The sequence below is a fragment of the Orbicella faveolata genome, unplaced genomic scaffold, assembly GCF_042242905.1.
Source record: "Orbicella faveolata isolate gen_17 unplaced genomic scaffold, um_ofav_v1 contig_34, whole genome shotgun sequence".
NCBI classification, from domain to species: Eukaryota; Metazoa; Cnidaria; class Anthozoa; order Scleractinia; family Merulinidae; genus Orbicella; species Orbicella faveolata.
In genome coordinates this window covers 15,881,227-15,893,252 of record NW_028301563.1, presented here as the reverse complement: position 1 = coordinate 15,893,252, position 12,026 = coordinate 15,881,227, and the positions used below count along the sequence as shown (strand labels likewise).

The 12,026-nt window shown below is 37.4% G+C and overlaps 2 long non-coding RNA genes across 2 annotated transcripts; one reads left to right on the top strand and one right to left on the bottom strand.

Moving 5' to 3' along the window:
- Positions 1-5,475: 5,475 nt before the first annotated feature.
- LOC149105016 (uncharacterized) lies at positions 5,476-6,298 on the top strand. The gene is made up of 2 exons (XR_016210093.1): positions 5,476-5,603; positions 5,882-6,298. It is a non-coding gene; the product is annotated as an uncharacterized LOC149105016 (long non-coding RNA).
- LOC149105015 (uncharacterized) lies at positions 6,253-7,263 on the bottom strand. Its single transcript, XR_016210092.1, has 2 exons — positions 7,098-7,263; positions 6,253-6,712 (listed from the first exon to the last, which is right to left on the bottom strand). It is a non-coding gene; the product is annotated as an uncharacterized LOC149105015 (long non-coding RNA).
- Between the last annotated feature and the right edge of the window lie 4,763 nt (positions 7,264-12,026).

The window sequence follows — 12,026 nt, the reverse complement described above, 5'->3', positions numbered from 1 at the left end:
AATTTTAGAAGTAAAAGAAAGTTTTAAACTTTTACTTGCTATAAAAGTTAAGAACACTTGGCGATAAAACACAAAACATTGTGGCAACAAAAACAGCTTTAAATTTTAGCAGGCCGTACAGTACAATATGGCCCGCTAAATTGACCAATCAAAGCGCGCGTCGTAACTGAGAGATACAATAATTGTTAATATTTTCCGTACAATTTGAGTTACGAATTTAAGTATTTCCAATAACAAACGGGAAATTGCAAAAAAAATTTTGATAATATGAACAGTTTTATAATTGCAAGTCCGCCAAACAACGCAACATATAGTTTGGCTGTTAAGGCTGATAAAATGCAGCGAAAAAAAAAAAGTGCTCGCGACTTTTTACTTTTTTAGAGGCAGCGTGGCCAAGGTGTTAAGGCGCGGGTGGACTTGAAATCTGGAGGTCGCCAGTTCAAGTCCCGCTCTGACCACTAAGCTAGAGTTGTTTCTTGGTAGACTCTAGTTCAGCTCCTCACTCATGCTTGTGAATAGTCGACTGGTCTGCTCCCGCCAGTTGGGATTTTTAAAGCCTATTACATTTATTTGAAATATTTCTTTCTTTCAGTTTAAGTGGCATGCCTGAGAAGTAGCCAGTTATAGCTAATCGCATCGACCACCATAAATATTTAAGAACACCATTTTTTTGACATTTTTTAAACAATGCACTGACAGCAATATCAGCTGCAGGCACGCTTAGACTAAACAGACTGAACATTATGAAGACATGATTGATCACTGATTGCAGTTATACACACAACTTGAGCAGTAGTGAGATTAAAGCCTGAAAAGGATTCAGGCCTGAACGGGATTCGAGCCCATGACCTCTGCCATACCATGCAGTGCTCTACCAACTGAGCTTTCAAGCCAGCTGAGAGCTGGTCACGTTGAGGGTTCGTAACATACCCGTAGATGGTCAAGAATACAAGTGAATATATAAAATATCATATATTTAAAGTGCGGAGAATGATATGAAGACAAGATTGATCATCGAAGTTATACACACAACTTGAGCGGTTGTGAGATTGAAGCCTGAAAAAATTCAAGCCGGAACGGGATTCGAGCCCATGACCCTCTGAGATACCAGTGCAGTGTTGTACCAACTGAGCTATCAAGCCAACTGAGAGCTGGTAACGTTGTGAGTTCGTAATACACTAACTTTAATTTCTTTTGACTTTGTTTCTAGTGCGTAACCCACACACACGCACGAAAACTATGGTTTTCACACGTCACAGCACGCGCGCACTTTCCGTGCGTGCGTACACGCACGGTCTTTTGTGTGGCTCTCTCTTTTCAAATACTGATGATGGGCTAGGCCCAAAACGTCTAGTTTACGCTACTTTTTGACACTTTCATGAACTTTTTCAGCCTTATTTTTAGTTGATGGTCAGTGTCACGCATCACATGATTTTTTCTTGCTCATTTTTACTAATTTTTACATAAGTTAAAATACCGAAAACGCTGACCGCACCCACAACATTTGAGCTGCGAAACAGCCCAACGTTTCTGCCATAGGTTCTGCGAAATTATGTAACGCACACTCTTAAAGCGGCTCCTGCTGACCCGAAATAAAAGCAGTGTAGCAGAGGTTGTGTTACTCTACACGGTAAATTATACAGAGGATATTACTCGGCGGCGCGAAGATATGAATCTTATTTTTGAGATGTAAAAACGATATTTTACGAACGACTGCAGCATCGGGGGAAAAGGGGAAATTACATGAACCACTGAATTTTTTTTTGTGTGTGTGTGCTTTCTCTCCCATTTTAAACCGTCTACATGCTAAATAATGTAAGTCCTCTTAGATGAAATAATGGAAAATTCTTTGTTTTTATAGTCTAGCTAATAAATCATAGAACAAAGTCCAGGTTCTGCGAAATTATACGGTAGCTAGTTATGTTAATTTTAGTAGTGGGATATCTGTAAACTAGCTGTATGGTCAAGCATGGTGACACTTTATATAAAGTATTCCATCCCATCCCATCCCATCCCATCCCATCCCATCCCATCCCATCCCATCCCATCCCATCCTATCCTATGCTACCCTATCGCTAATGACAAATGCTTCATACGGGAAACTGGTTCGGAACATACTGGGTATCTCTGTACAAGTTATGGGTTTCGCCTCACGCCCTTTACGGGATGGAGTGCCCTCCATACATCTCGAACCCCAGTTGTTGTACAGTAGAAAAGGCATTTTACGGACCTCGTTCATTTATCTCGAGGTGCACCGTATGCACATTACTCCACAGTTCACAAGTCCTTACGGTGCCATTCCAGATTGTATACGCTCAGGCTTCTGCGACATTCTTGGGACTGTCCCAGCTCAGATTACATTTAGGTGTGACAAACACCGCGGTAAAACGCACTGCGCATGAGTACAAATTTGAGCTTCCGGTAAATTATGCATTTCCGGCTACGTATTAAAATCCAATGTAAACAAGATAAAATCCCGTACCGCGAAGTTTGAAAACAAAAAGTAAGAGTGAGCAAAAGAAAGTAGGGGAAAGGTTTGTCTCGTTGAAAAGTTTATTTTTCATTTAAGTTTCAAGCGCTTGCACCCAGGGGTTTGGTGTTTGCACCAACAACAAAATATGAGAGAATTTCGGGCGCGTTCGCGCTCGACAAGGGCAATTTTTTTTTTTACGTAGTTCTCCTTGTTGCGTTGGTTTGGTTGTGCAGTTCCTTCGCAGAAAAATGTGGGAAAGCCAACAAAAGCAGCCGTAAATGTGCCGGCAAAAAATATTTTCTGTTTGAAGATTTAACCAGAGCTGCCGAACTCAAGTGGGCTCAACAGTTTGCCGTGTTCACCGGGACGAAATACGGACGACCAACAACAGATGTTCGGTTCCTAGAGAAAACCATTCGCGAGGCGTCAGGAAACAGCGGATTCCTGCGAGACTTTTTGCGGTCCTGGATGCCATAGGAGCAACATGTCATGGGTACAAGCCAAGTGCAAGGTGGTGCTACAAATGCTGTACCAGAGTGGACGAAGAAACAAGGTTTACCTCGCATCCTGAATAGAAGCCGCCGGTGTTACGAACTACTGGCAGGTCAGTTAATTAGACATTGGTTAATTATAATTGACACGCAGGTTCGCACTGCCTTGGATTGCTGCAAGGATTTTCGGAATCTCCTTACCAGCAAATTAAATGAAATTAAGGAAAAGGAAAGCATACTCTCTCAAAGATTTTTGTTGCAACAATAAACAGGTTGTTTGTATCAAAATTTGCGGCGAAGTAGACATGATACCAAAAAAAAATTCATTTTAAATTTAGGGCCAGTTCAGACGCCAAACTTTTCATGAGCCGAACTTAATTCGAATTTGGACCGACCCAAATTATCAAGAGCACACCTGTTGATTCAGACGTCGAACTTAATTCGCCGAACTTTATTTAGCCTAAACCAAAACACATCGAAATGTCAGCGATTTTCAGGCAAAGTAAAAACTGCTTGTAAAATGCGTTATAATAAGTTATGCATTAGGTTCGGCTCATGAAAAGTTCGACGTCTGAATCAAAGCCGTTCCAAAGCCGAAATTCCCGGCTGAGCTAGGCGGGAAGAACGGCCGGGCCGTTCCAAATTCAAATAGCCGTTCTTAACTGATTCAGACGCCGAACTTTTCATGTACTTAATTCAATATATTTGGTTCGGCTCATGAAAAGTTCGGCGTCTGAACTGGGCCTTAATTATATTTCGTGTTAAATGATCCAAGTCTTACGCATGTATGGTTCTCCACTAAGATGGAAATAAACAGACCTCAGATGACAAACTTCAAAAGGTACCTATAAAATTATCTTGCACTACTGATTTTGGAGTGTTATTTGCAGTTAGTGCACCTCACATTTTTATTCTACTCTTCTTGACTACAGTACAGTACGGTCAATTGCTTCACTAAAATTCATTGTTGGGGTGCAGGTAGCAAAAAGCCACCTCAGGCGGTTCAGTCTAAAACTGGTATATTTTGGAAAGAAAAAGGTAACACAGAAGCTGGGAAATATTATTTTGAAAAATTAATTGCCAAACGAATTTAAAGAAAAATAATAATTTTAAAGACAGCAAAACAAGAACTTTATGCCACTTGACAAACTTATTTTTCCTATGACCAAACTCATAAAATTGCACCAATAATATTGTCTAAAATTAATGTCAGTTTCACATATACTTACTGAAATTCAGTAGTACTGCAATGTTGTCCCCACACCGAGGATTCAGTTAGAGGGGTGTCCAGGAACCCTATGGGCACCCACTTCATGAAAAATTTCACTAAAAATTCACCTACTCCATTTTTCATTATTGGGGGGATATGCTTTTTGGACATCCATTTTCAGTATCTGGATACAAACAAACTCATCACTAATATGTTTATTTCTTATTTTTTTTAAAATTTTTTATTTAGATCTTGCAATTTACCAATTTTAAGACTACACAAGAACTTAAAGCAGCAACACAGCAGTAGTGAAGGCCTCCAAAAAGTTCAGAACCATTTCCAATTGCTGTTATAAAGCCTTAAATTTCTAGAAGAGGCTTGTGGAATAGACCTGCAGTACCCAAAAAGCCAGCAAATGTCCATGGCAGAAATACAAACATCATTTGGGGTAGTAAAAATAAATTGCTATGGTGAAGTTACAGTGGATAAAACAGTTTGTAACAGGATGACAACAGCAATCCATGACTTAACTCAACTATCAGGTTAGTATCACTTACCTGAAATGTAAAGATACAAGATGTACAAGATACAAGTATTTTGAAGGATAATTGTTTGACATCATGATGATCCATGGCACACTATAGTAACAACATCTGACCAAAACTCATTCAAACAGATTATCATTATTTACATGTATTGCACATGATCAATGACAATATCATAAATTTCATTGTTCAGTTGAAGTCATAAGCACTAATGAGAAGGATTTAGAGGACTTCTCAATTATTATGGCAATGATTTGGAAGAGTTATCTGAGGAGTCTCTTGGCCAAGAAAAAAATGCTGCACCAGAGTTGCCACAAACTATTTAAGTCTCATCCTTTTAATGATTTGGAAAACTGATAATTATTTTGGATTGAGTATTGACTAGTGACTTAGGTAACAATCAAAATAGCATAATGTTGTTTAGGTGACTGGTAAGGGTAACAGACACCATTTCAAGATTATATTTCTGATACAGGTATTGTATTTGTGCAATCCAATAAGTAAGAGGATGTGTTAAGACCAACACATGACAGTGATTGACACAAGCAGAGAATCAAATATTTAAATTTAATAAATAAAATTATTTCAATATTTTATTTAAACAAGTAAAATAGATATTTACCTTTTCTATTAATTTCAGAAAATTCATTTGACCAGCTGATCGGAAAATTTTAGATATCCTTGCAACATCATTATGAAAGCAGTGATGCTGTGCCACTGTATGCTCCTGGACAGATGAAAGAGTTTGTGGGCAAAACTGCACCTGGTCTTTTCAATGTCATTTTGCAGTCTATTCTCTGGGAAGATCCAAGATTGAGTGAAGAACACCATGTATTAGAGGAAAAAAGAACTCTTGTTTTGTTGTGCACAATAGCATATTTCAGGTACTTTGCCCTGTTTTGTTCTTATTTGTATTTAAAATACAGGTCTCCTTGGAAGACCATAAGGCCACTCAGTTTAAAAAGTCTGTTTGATTAATTATTGCATGTTTCTTAACTAGAACAGCAGACACAGCTTTACCCCAATATAAATGTCAGTTCTATTATATAACGAAGTAAAATTACTAGATGTTTTACCTTTCTTCACATTTAACCCCTTGAAAGGTAAGGACATAAAAGTAGTTTCAGTGAACTAACTTGCAATAATGCCATTCTTTTTATAGATCTCAGAAAACAAATACACTTCAAAGAGGAGAGGGATTATTTATCCAGCAACATGGGGCATCCTGAGATGTTATCAATTCTGGGAGAATTTGAGGTTTCAGCACAAGCCGAAGGGATGTGGATGGTCAAAAAGGCAGGCTCCTCAGGGAGCAGCCAATGTTTGTAAACCCTCAGATTTCAAATGTACTTCGAGTGAGTTTAAAGTACGGTAGCTTAAAATCTGAAAGCTATAACTTTAAAATTTTGTGAATTAAAAACTTGTCCGGTTAGTTGAACAGTCTTTTTGTGTACATATGGATAGGCTAGCAAAACAGTGGCGCATAAAGGAAACATGTTATTGTAACATAGAAAATCATATAAGTCACGGAAATGATTTTAAATTTTAATAAATTTATTGTTTCAAATGAGTGAGTTACTACACAGTTCTGTAATGGTGTTCTGCCTCTTATTACTGGCAATGTACAACTTGAAGACTCCTTTGACCTATCCATCCTGAATGAAAATCCAATGGTACCTCAAAGTTCTCTGGCATTTCATTTAGAATGGCTCACCAAAGAAGGCAGTCTTGCTGCTGTTGTAATCATGAAATTCTGAAAGTAAAATTGAAATTTATTTCCAAACCGAAAGTTTGTATTTTCATGCAGGCGCTTGACTATTACATGTAGCTTGAGTTTTAAGTGAGGTTCTCATGATCAGCTCAACAAGTTGAAATCGTGAGATCACTTCCATTATGAAATTCGTAGTATTATAAGCTAAATAAAATCGATAAACAACGAATAGACTTACGAACCTTCTCTGTCACCATGAAAAAAATTTTCAACGGATATAATCTTGTAGCAGTCCAAACAACAAATTGAAATAAAAAAATAAAAAAAAAACATGTATAAATAAGAAGAAGAACCCTAACTTTAGATATTTTTAAATTATTTGATCCCTCTTTTTAACCATTATTGTACACTATTTTTAGTATTATGACGATTGTATTGTAAATTTCTGTTTTCCTTATCTAGACTTAGTAGTAGTAGGTCCACATCAGCTGTACAGTTGCATACTTTAAAAACCTACTTATCAAATAAATGTATGTATGTACAACACGAACTGACAAGAGGCTTTCTTAGCTACTAATCAGTAATGACGGCCACTGCGGAGCATTTCGTAAAGGGTCCAACGAACATTTCCAGGACCAGTAATTGCAACAAGTTATTGTCTACATACCTTTTTTGTATTTGTGGTCTTTTCTTCTTTCATCTGTGGCTGCTGATTCACAACAACAAGCTTAAACACCGCGAGGCGAACAGCAAAATTAATCTGAACCACCGAACACTTCGGACAAACCGGAAATGCTGAACTTGACGCATGCGCATACGTTTTGCCGCGGTGTTAGGTGTGACTGCCTGCATTCTGTCGCTTCGCCTTGCAGAAGTTATTTTCCGTCTGGTGAAATTCCCTCATTTCTGGAAAAATCAACTTATTTTTCCAGCGAAGTTAGTTCAAAAACCATCATTTGTATTCTTTGTCACAGCAGGAATACGTTTCCTTAGTGATAAACGACTCAACGATGTGTTAACTGCGGTAAGATCACTTCCGCTTTTGAATTCATCAGTTGGTGAAAATATTTGATAGTTTCGACAAAGCTTTCGGTATTAATGAGTGTTGCTGTCATCTTACAGGACCCAGTCCACGACTTACACAGGCAAGGAGTAAATTTCATCGATTAATACTCATTGCTGGTAAGCACTGTAGAAAACTTGCGACTTTGATTCTATAAATCAGGTTTCCAAAGCTGCACCCCCCCCCCCGGCCTTGCAGCCCTTCACTATTCGTTCTTGCGGCTGCATATTTCGGTCTTAATCAAGAATTATTCAGCCTCTTGAAAGGCTGTTGTTATGCTGTAGTTATCCTTTACTTCATGATTTCTATTTAGGGTTCTGTTCACTTCAATTAATATTCATAGCATTATGGCCAAAGATCGATGTTTGATGTACTGTCTGGCTGGTGAAGGGGTGGGAGGGGGGAGTGGCGAAGGGAAAACTTTCGAAATCGTTGTAAAACTGCCTGAGTACACCTGAAAATTAGAAAGGTCATCATTGTAAAGAAAGAGGAGGACAAGGGTGTCCTTTGATGTCTTGATTAAGAGTAAGAAATCAGATATTTTTTAATCAGCATAATTTTTTTACACTAAAAGTAATATAACTTTGAATAGTTAGAGTCAAAAATAATTTTACGAAGAAGAACTACAGAATAGCTCTGAATGTTCTGCAGGCTTGATAAAAGTTGTTTCAAAACTTAAGCAACAAAATATTCTGTTCAGACTGAGTGAATAATTATCAAAAATTGATTTGAAAGACAGTAGACATTTCAGTGCTTCCAGATGTATAAATGGGTATCGGCAAATTTAATGCTGGGGATTTAAACCCTGCAATGGACTAGCATCCCATCGAGTGAATATTGTTTGTATTGTTGAAGGTAAATTTCTGCAAAACAATTGAAATTTTTAGTTTTTCACTAAGTTTAGTTGAGAGTTCTTAAGTTGCAAAATTGTGATTAAAGTGGAGGAAGTTCTACATTAGTTGCCAAACATTTAGTCAGAATGCACGTGATCGTATTGGTCACAATTTTGAGGCATGCTTAGACAGTTGTTTGACTGAGAATTATCAGGAGAAACATCTGGGAAGATTTATAAGCTTAAGATCTCTGTTGTCAGAAGTCTTAGGGTCAGTCAAAGCAGGAATTCTAGAGGGTTGAAATGAAAATGGAAATCCTGAAGGGAGAGAGCCTTTGAATTCCCAAGGCATGGAGAGATGTTTAGAGCATTTTTTGAAATTTCTGAAGGCAAGCCGTGGGGGGAGGGGGGGGGGGGGGGTGGTGCTTAAAACATGGAAGCCATCCCTACATGTAGTAGTTAGGTATGGGTATTTCCTGGACCCCGTTGTCTAGATATGAAGCAGGGCTTAAGATTGTCACCGATACGGTCGCCCGTGTGACTAACATTTCATCCAGGTTGGTGACCAAAAATTCTGGTTTAGTCACCAAAATGGTGTCTACATTTCTCTGTGTTGTACTGTGCTCAAAATAATTTTCGGACCATGGTTGGTCATGTTGTTTTAATTCTCATTTGCTGGGTTTGAGAATGCAAAAATTGAAAACAAGTTAGTCAACTTACCAACATTTCAACAAGTCATGTAACACTCTTGTTCAGTCAAACCATACACTTTTGTCATTGTTTCTGGACATGTACATGTACAGCATTTATGTTGTTTGGAATGCCTTAAACTTTTGTTTGCAAAACCATCATCAAGCGTTTGTGTAGTTTAATGGTTTGGTTTGTTTTTATTGCTTGAATGGTTTGTTTAAATGGTTTGAATCCTTCGATCATGTGGTTTGAATCGTTTGTTTATATGGCTTGAATCATTTGTGTATAATCATTTGGTTTTTCTGGTTTGGATCATTTGTGTTCGTTTCCATCGTTTGGTTTCTATCATTTGAATAATTAATATTATATCAATTTTTTCCCAAAAAATAACAGTCCATTTACTTTTTAATGGCCCCCGGCTAAGCCAGTGATTAGGTTTTTACTGTTTGTTTTTACTTGTAAAGGAGGCAATTAAACAGTACTCTGAGAAAAGACATTTTACTATCATAAGAAACGTATTTCCAAGAAGCTGCCATTTCTCTGAAAATAATCGTGAATGGTTTTTCAGAACTTACATTTTCAAGTGAAATTTCGGGGTAAGATTCCCGCAGGACTTTAGCCAACTTTGCTTGACCAGAAAACCATTATTCAAGTGAATGATGTTGTGCTTCTCTTAATACAACAAGAAGTTCTCTCTTTGTGTCTTTGCCTTATGATTTTGTTATTAAAACAGAATCTTTCGACTGTATTAAATTTTGACCATTTATAAACTCCATTTACATTCACTTTAACTTTCGAAGCTTGCTTGCTCAACGTACCTAAATGTTCCCCTGCGTCAATAAACATAACCTGATTGGTTAAAATTAATCAAGCAAACCAATGAGCTTCACAGCCCGAAAATGGCATAAGCAGGGTGAATCTATTTTGAGCATTACGAAAGCTAGAAATGGTTGAAATGAAATGTAATAGACCATTGAAATGAAAGATAGAAACGATTGAAACGAAAGGTAGAAACTATTGAAACCAAAAGTAGAAATGTTTAAATCAAAAGGTAAAAACAACAAAACGATAGAAACAAAACGGTCAAAACGCATGACAGAAACCATCGAAACACTGAATACAAACGCTTGGTTGAACTCTGAATGATCAACCTAAACTTTAGTCAAATGTTTTAGAATGTAATACTAGAAAATGATTTCTAGCTCTAAAAAAGCTACCGTTTGATAAGAAATTCATCTTTGACTGCACCTTGGTTTTTGAGATCGTTGTGCCTTGTTTTTAGTGGAAGCAGAAATAATTGCCAAAATTCTTAGTGCGTTCACTCTGTTTTATATTGTAAATTTCGAGTACAGTGTTTTGATTTTGTTGAAAATTCATAACAAAAGAATGTTTGGCCATTTTCTTATCGTTGGGTAAATGCACATGAAATTTACTCAACATTTATGCTGTCAGATTGATCTTATTGTTCATGAATTTTGCACTTTAGCTTGCTATTTAGCGTTATATGCATATTTTGTTACGCCATTGTACACGTCCAACACCGTGCGCATGGCCTAAGCTGTAAAAAATCATAATTCTGTTGTAGTCATATTAGAGAGAGCTTTTGATCACAAAGAACTAATGACCATAATTTGGTAGATTTTACCACTGATTGTGGGTAAATTTTGGTACCATTGCAGCAATGAGTTGAGATTGTCTCAAATTTCATTCGTGAACAAAATAACTTTACAGATACAGATACTGATAAGGCCTTCGGCTTTTTTGTTGGTACATAATAATATTATTTTCATACATTTTGTAACAGTAACTTCTATTGTTTGGTTCTGAATTACTTTAGATACTGGGTTTGTGCTCAGTGTGACATTTACAGTTTGATGGAAATGAAGCAGACTGCAAAATGCGTGTTTTGATGTCCAGGAGTCCCAAAGAGTCTAAGTTGGAAACAACTTGACAATCAAGCTTTAAGTGTTATTTTGGCATCTTGTTCATTGATTTTTGTGCAGTGAAAGTGAAAGAAACAACAAATATCTTGAGATCTGTAGAGCAATACCTTTAAAATATACGCAAACAAAGAGAGGTGCTCTTTGACAAAAGTGTGACAGTAAGGCTAATCTTAAGTGTCATGAAACCTGAATCTGATTGGATTCCCTTTGCTGTACGGAAACCCTCTGCTGTTGGAAAGGCTGAAACCTCTGTTGTCCTAACAGATGAATTTTTTTTTCCAATGGATAGCAGCAGTTGTTCAAACGGCTGAATATTTTTCTGAATATTTTTCTGAGCACATGACATCCTGATGAGGAGGTACAGTGGAAACTTTGACTTTCCGGATGTGTGGCGATTCTGCCGATTTTGAGCCATTCAAACAGATACCTGTTGGTGTAAGTTTTCATGTGAGAGGTCATAATAAAAAAGATTTACATTTGAGGATTTGATTGTTTATTCAAAAAAGAACAATGTGACTGTCTCAACATGATGTGACCGGTCAACATGTCCTGCAAGTGAAGTTTTTGGCTGGTCAAGTCACCATTCTGGCCTGACCAGGCGTTATTTTGAACCCTGTGATGCAAGTTGAAGATGAATTGTAAGTGTTACATGTATTTTCTGAAATATTATTTGCCAGAGGGTTTCTTTTGTTTTTGTGGTGAAGCTGCGATTGTGAGCGGCGAAAGCCACAATCAAGATCATGGCGAACAAAAAAAGAAAACCTTCTGGTCGTGGCAGTTACAAGTCGCCCTTCTATGTGTGCAGATATTGAACTTGGTCACGGATTGGTCTTCATGCCTAGTGCCAGACCTTTCCAAGTGATAATGATCTAACGCTGGCTTTCATTGGTTAAAATACTTCAATGCACCCCAGGAGCAGTGAAAACCATGTCTTTTAGTAGGTCTCAGGATACGATAAATACACATGGTATGGTGCAATCACCCAAATTTTAATGACTAAGGATTGTCCAAGAAACTATCAATTCTGTAAGATGTGGTAGGATTTTATTTTACAGTTTTTTATGGTTA